Below are 6,265 nucleotides of genomic sequence, written 5' to 3' on the forward strand. Positions count from 1 at the left end.
CATATCCGCCATACCAGGCTGAGCACTCGTAGCAGGTTCGGGAGTCACCACCACAGGGGAAGGAAAAGGTTGAGGGGCATGGGGAGAGAAAAAATCCACAGAGCGAGAAGAACTCCTCCTATTTCTCTCCTTCTCTAACCTATGTGCATATCTAAGGAATTCGTTAAAATCGAATTCCGAAAGCCCAGCACATTCCCCACATCGATCTTCCAATTGACAGGATTTACCCCTACAATTGGAACATACGGTGTGAGGATCTATAGAGGCCTTCGGAAGACGCCTAGTACAAGTCCTAACGCTACACTGCCTGTACTTAGGTACTTGAGACTGGTCAGACATCTTGAATTTAGAAGTAGTCAAGGGGGGATTCCAAAATCTAGCAAAGTTCGTTACCAATTAATCTAAATTAATTCCAAAAGCTTGCTAAGCTAATGAGAAAGCTTCCTGAATAGCGAAGGCTATAACTTTAGAGCAAATACATCACCAAATCGTGAACAAAGACTCCAAAATCAACAGCGTATCCAAGTAGGTCTTGCCGGCGGCACGACAGAGGAAAAATTTGAGTTCTTGTTGACAAGAAGTACTTGAGTACCTACTCACAGATGGCGCTGTTGTGTACACCCCCACCTGGATAGCGATCGCTGGCGTATCCCGACCGTAGATTTCTGTCGGGCAACGGAGTTGACAGCTACATGATCATCGGGTAAGATTAATATTGAAAAATACAAATTATCTACGAATTTGTCATTTGTTCCGTAACTTAAATACAAACCACGCTATTTAATAGGGGTGACTCACCCATTAGGAAGGGTGGACGTCCCAGCCAGTCTGTCTTTTGGCTTTGCCCGTGGACTCCTTATTTGAGTGTAAGCACCCAAGAAATAAGGAGTACTGTACCTGCACCTCCCTAAAACCTTGCTACGCAAGGTCTGCGTCCTACGCAAGCAGTGTGTGAAGGTATGAAGAAGTGTGACTCATCCTAGAAAGTTGTTCTGAAGTTCTTTAGATGGAAACTTGTAGACTAGGACTTTCCCAATACCACCTCCTCAGGGTATGGGGACGTAAAAGTATTAATCTTAATACTAGGAACACAAGGGAGCATGGTTTACCTGCAGTGATTTGAGGTCGGCTATGCAGAGAACCCAGGATGCTGCTTTCCCCAAGAGAGTGGATGATGAAGAAAAGAATAAGGGCCAGTCAAACCTTTTCATTCATGCAGACTAAAACCCGGTAACAATGCCCTCAACTTTCTGCTACTTGTCCAATAAGGAGCTTGAAGTTTAAAACGCAGCTGTTGTGCAGCCACCACAGGACCGATAGAGAATGTATTGAGTCTCCTGTGGGTCACGTCTTGAAGGTAGTGGGATGTGAATGTTGTTTGACGTTTCCACACCCCAGCTTGAAGAACCTGCGTCACTGAAAAATTTCTTTTGAAGGCCAGGGACGTAGCTATGCCCCTGACATCATGTGCTCTGGGGCGACGTGACGGAAGAGGGTCTGGATTCAGTGCCAGGTCAATGACCCTGCTAATCCATGCAGAGATGGTGTTCTTGGTGACCCTCCTCTTAGTCCTTCCTGTGCTGACGAATAGTGCTGGCACACAAGGATGGACTGCAGCTGTTCTTTTGAGGTACAGCCTCAAGCTTTTTACTGGGCATAGTAAGAGATGGTCTGGGTCATCTGTTACAGTATGGAGACTAGAAATCCGGAAGGAATCGAATCGAGGATCCGCTACTCCTGGATTCTGAGTCTTGGCAATAAACTCAGGGACGAAGCTGAACGTTACCTCCCCCCATCCCCTTGAATGGGTAATGTCATACGAGAGACCATGAAGTTCGCTGACTCACTTGGCCGAGGCCAAAGCTAGAAGGAACACCGTCTTCCAGGTTAGGTGGCGATCTGATGCCTGGCGTAATGGTTCATAGGGAGGTCTCTTAAGAGCCCTGAGAACTCGAACCACATTCCATGGGGGAGGTCTCACTTCCGACTGAGGGCAAGTAAGTTCATAACTCCGTATGAGTAGAGAGAGTTCTAGCGATGAGGAAATGTCCATTCCTTTCAGCCTGAAGTCGAGACTTAAGGCTGAGCGATAGCCTTTCACTGCCGAGACTGAAAGGCGCATTTCTTCACGCAAATACACGAGGAACTCCGCTATTGTTGGAATAGTGGCATTGAATGGAGAGATACCCCTTCCATGACACCAACCACAGAAGACTTTCCACTTTGCCTGGTAGACTGCTGCTGATGACTTTCCCAGGTGTCCAGACATCCTCATTGCAACTTGTTGCAAAAATCCTCTCTCAGAGAGGAGATGCCAACATGTGGTTGTTTGAGTAGTGTGTGTCGTGGAGGGAGTTCTCTTGGTGACTCCGTTAGGAGTTGCAGAAGGTCCGGGAACCATTCAGCGTGGTGCCATAGCAGAGCTATGAGTGTCATTGAAAGATTGACCAATGTTCTGGTTTTGTTGAGTACCCTCCTCATCAGACATAACGGGGGAAATGAGTAAACGTCGATGTTGTCCCACCGTTGTTGGAAAGCATCTTGCCAGAGAGCGTGGGGTCTGGGACTGGGGAACAGTACAGCAGGAGCCTGAAGTTCAGGGCCGTTGCGAAGAGGTCCACAGTCGGAAAACCCCACAAAGTCAGGACTTTGTTGGCTACTAGATAATCCAAAGACCACTCGGTGCTCATTATCTGAGATGCTCTGCTTAGGTTGTCGGCGAGCACATTCCTTTTGCCCGGAATGAAGCGAGCCAATAGTGGTATCGAGTGGATTTCGGCCCATCTCAGTATCTCTACTGCTAGATGGGATAGTTGCTGCGAAAAGTACCTCCTTGTTTGTTGATGTAGGCCACTGTTATGTTAAAGTAAGTTATTTAATTGTTTATAAATAAATTTGGTCTTCGGCAGGAGTAAATGTTAACTGCCCTTTTCATAAGAGTTCGGTGATAACCTTCGCTCCTCCTCCTTCGTTAATTAGTGAAATGCCATTAACTCTTTTGTTTATTTTTTTTTTTCGAGTGTTTAGTGTTTAGTGTTTAGTGAGAGCCGTGGACAAGACTACTGCTGCCTGGAATGAACAGTTCGGACCGTACCTTGATCACAGACGTGTATCCTAATTCAGCAGCCATTGGTAGATGCTTTTTTTATTCCCTCATAAGGAATTGTGCCTTGGGAGGATTATTTCGCTGGTGTCTTTGAGCCACCCGCGGTAAATTGTACACTTCTTTGGATCACGGCCCAAGTATGCAGGGGTTTTGTCACCTGCGATAGCCACCTCGCTTGTTACGTCCTGCAAGTGTATGTGTCACTTGCGACCGTCACTTGGCGTTATTTTCCCCGCCTGAGGATCCTGCGGGAAGACGGTGCCGTCGTTCCGTCCCGGCACTGTTGGAGGTACTATTGCCGTGATCAAAGAGCGTCATCACATCTGTTACGCTGCTCGTCTGTGGACCAAGGGTCCGTGAGGAGGAACGTAGGGAGTCATTACCCAGGTAAAGTTACGATCTTTTCATTATCGTTATGGATATGCCCAGCCCGTTTTCCTGGTGTTAATGTACTCCCTCTGATGCTGATGAACGTTCGTCCCCTATCGGTCTAATCCATGTATGGATAAGTACGGTTAAAAGTAATTCCACGGATAGGTAATACAGTGTTGAGATATGTACATGTATCTATAAATTATGACTCTCAGCATAATTCTTTTATGTGAATGTATAAGTATTTATGCCTTTAGTTTAATGTGGTATGTGTATTTGTATGCTGTCTCGTGTTAAGTTTTATAATTTGGTATTTGGTTTAGCCTTTAATGTTTGTGTGTAGGTAGGTAATTTTAAGGTTTTCAGCCTTTTCATTTCTCATGTCTTCCTTATGCCTATCTGTTTAGTAATAGGGTAGTGGTTTGTTGATATTTGTGGGCCCGGCTTAATATATGAGCCATACTTTTGATCTGTTTAGTTTTTCTATGTTAGGGTTAAGATTATTAGATATAGGTCAACCTTGTGTATTTAGAGGACTCTGTATATTAGTCCTCCAGGTCATTTTGTTTACCCATTGTTGTTTGTCTTAGGAGCTGTTTGTTACTCCTGATGCAAGGTTGAATTTATTTAAGTGTACTGTAATAAATATTGTTAGATTTTTCCAGTGTTTTTGTTCTGTCTTCCCTCAGTTCACCGAGTTACATAAATAATGTACTGCCTACGACTCCTTTAAAAAATCAAAGTTTAAAGAACCAGAACTACGGCCTACACAGGTCGTAACAGCCAATACTGTGGTGTTGTCGCTCATCACCACCACAGAGTGACTTGCCAGGTACTGTTGGAACTGTTGAAGGGCTAGAAAGACGGCCTTCATCGCTAGGAGATTTATGTGGAGGTACTTTTCTGACTCTGACCAGAGGCCTGAGGTCGTGTGGTGCAGCACGGGGCCCCCCACACTTTTTTTGAAGCGTCCGAAAACAGCATCAAATCCGGGGGAGGACGAGAACATCCACTCCTTTTCATAAGTTCTCGTCTGCCACCCACCACTGGAGATCCGTCAGTTCCGCAGGTCCCATGGGGATCTGGATGTCCGGGGAGTCGTGCGCTTGATTCCACCGGGACTTGAGTCACCACTGGAGGGATCTCATCCTGAGGCGACCATTGGGAACTAGACAGGCCAGCGATGAAAGGTGACTGAGGAGACGTAACCATGATTGGGCTGGCGACCTTCCTCAGCCTTGCTATCCTGTCGTCTGATAGGAAGGCTTTGTGGAGAGTGTGCCTATGTATACCAGTCTTTGAGTGGGAAGCAGTGAAGACTTCTCGAGATTTGCCATGATCCCCAGATCTTGGCAAAGTCTCAGAAGTTTGTCTCGGTGTTGAAGAAGGGTTGACACCGAGTCTTCTAGGATTAACCAGTCATCCAGATAATGGAGGAGACGGATGCCAATCTTGTGTGCCAAAGATGATACTAGGGTGAACATTGTGGCGAAGACTTGTGGTGCTGTGGAAAGACCGAAGCACAGCACCTTGAACTGGTACATTCTGCTGTCTAGGCTGAATCTTAAGTACTTCCTTGAAGACGGATGGACTGGGATCTGGAAGTACGCGTCCTTTAGGTCCAGTGTGCACATAAAGTCTTGCGATCTTACTGCTAGTCTGACCGTGTCCGCTGTCTCCATGCTGACCGGAGTTTGTTTGACAAACTTGTTCAGAGCTGAGAGGTCGATGACTGGTCTCGCCTTCTTTACAAGAAAGAGTCGACTGAAGAAGCCTGGGGATCCATCGATGACCTCTTGGAGAGCACCCTTCTTCAACAGGGTCTGGACTTCTGCCTGAAGGGCTTGCCCCCTTGCCGATCCCATGGCAAGGAAGCTCAATGACACTGCATTCGTCGTCAGGGGAGGTAGAGATGTTATGAACGGGACGCGATATCCTAGACTGATCACAGAGATTGTCCAAGAATCGGCCCTGAGTTGCTTCCACCTGTTTGAGCAACTTTGCAGGCATCCTCCACTGTTGGAAATGCAGGGGGACTGCCTATCCTAGCGTTTGTGGCCTCGGCTGCTCCCTCAAGGATTCTTGCCTCCCCTGGAGGACTTTTTGCCTTTCCTTTCTTTGACAGGAAAGGCCTTAGACACCAAGGTCTTCGCTGCTGTTGTCATCGTAGTGGTCTTGACTGGACGGGACTGCTGTGGTGCTGGAGGCTTATAGGGCTTGGATGTTAGAGCCCTATGAAGGAGAGTCATGATGAGACTTCCACCAACCCTCAGCAGCATGTTCCACATCCTTAGGCTTGAACAAGATGGATCCTTCTAGGGAGGAATGTCTGAACCTATTGATCTCGGCGCCAGGGACCTTCTGATGGAATCTCTCAGCTACTGCATCCCGACGTTTTAGGATGGTATTTGCCCACAAGTTCAAGACTTGCTGGGCCAGAGACTCGATTGTGCGGTTACCTGAGAGAAGGAAGGTTTCCATAGCTTTCCTGGTACGTTCCTTGGAGAAGTCCTCAGAACATATCAGGATACCTAAGGTCGTCAACCAGATATCAACGTAGCTTGCATAGCACACTTCACAACTTTCTCCTGGTTGAGGATCTCGGCTGCCGAGAATGAGACCTACTGGTTGGAGAGTCTCTCAAGAGGGACTCCCCTGGTTAGCTCTTCCAGCGAGTGGTGAAGAGGAAGAGCTAAACAAGGCTCCTCCAGGATCTCAAAGTACTTCCTCTGCTGTATGCAAGGAGGTGGGAGGAGCTTGTTGGTGGCACCGGAATGGTTGGAGGAG

Source organism: Palaemon carinicauda, chromosome 2 (assembly GCF_036898095.1).
Source record: "Palaemon carinicauda isolate YSFRI2023 chromosome 2, ASM3689809v2, whole genome shotgun sequence".
Classification (NCBI taxonomy): Eukaryota; Metazoa; Arthropoda; class Malacostraca; order Decapoda; family Palaemonidae; genus Palaemon; species Palaemon carinicauda.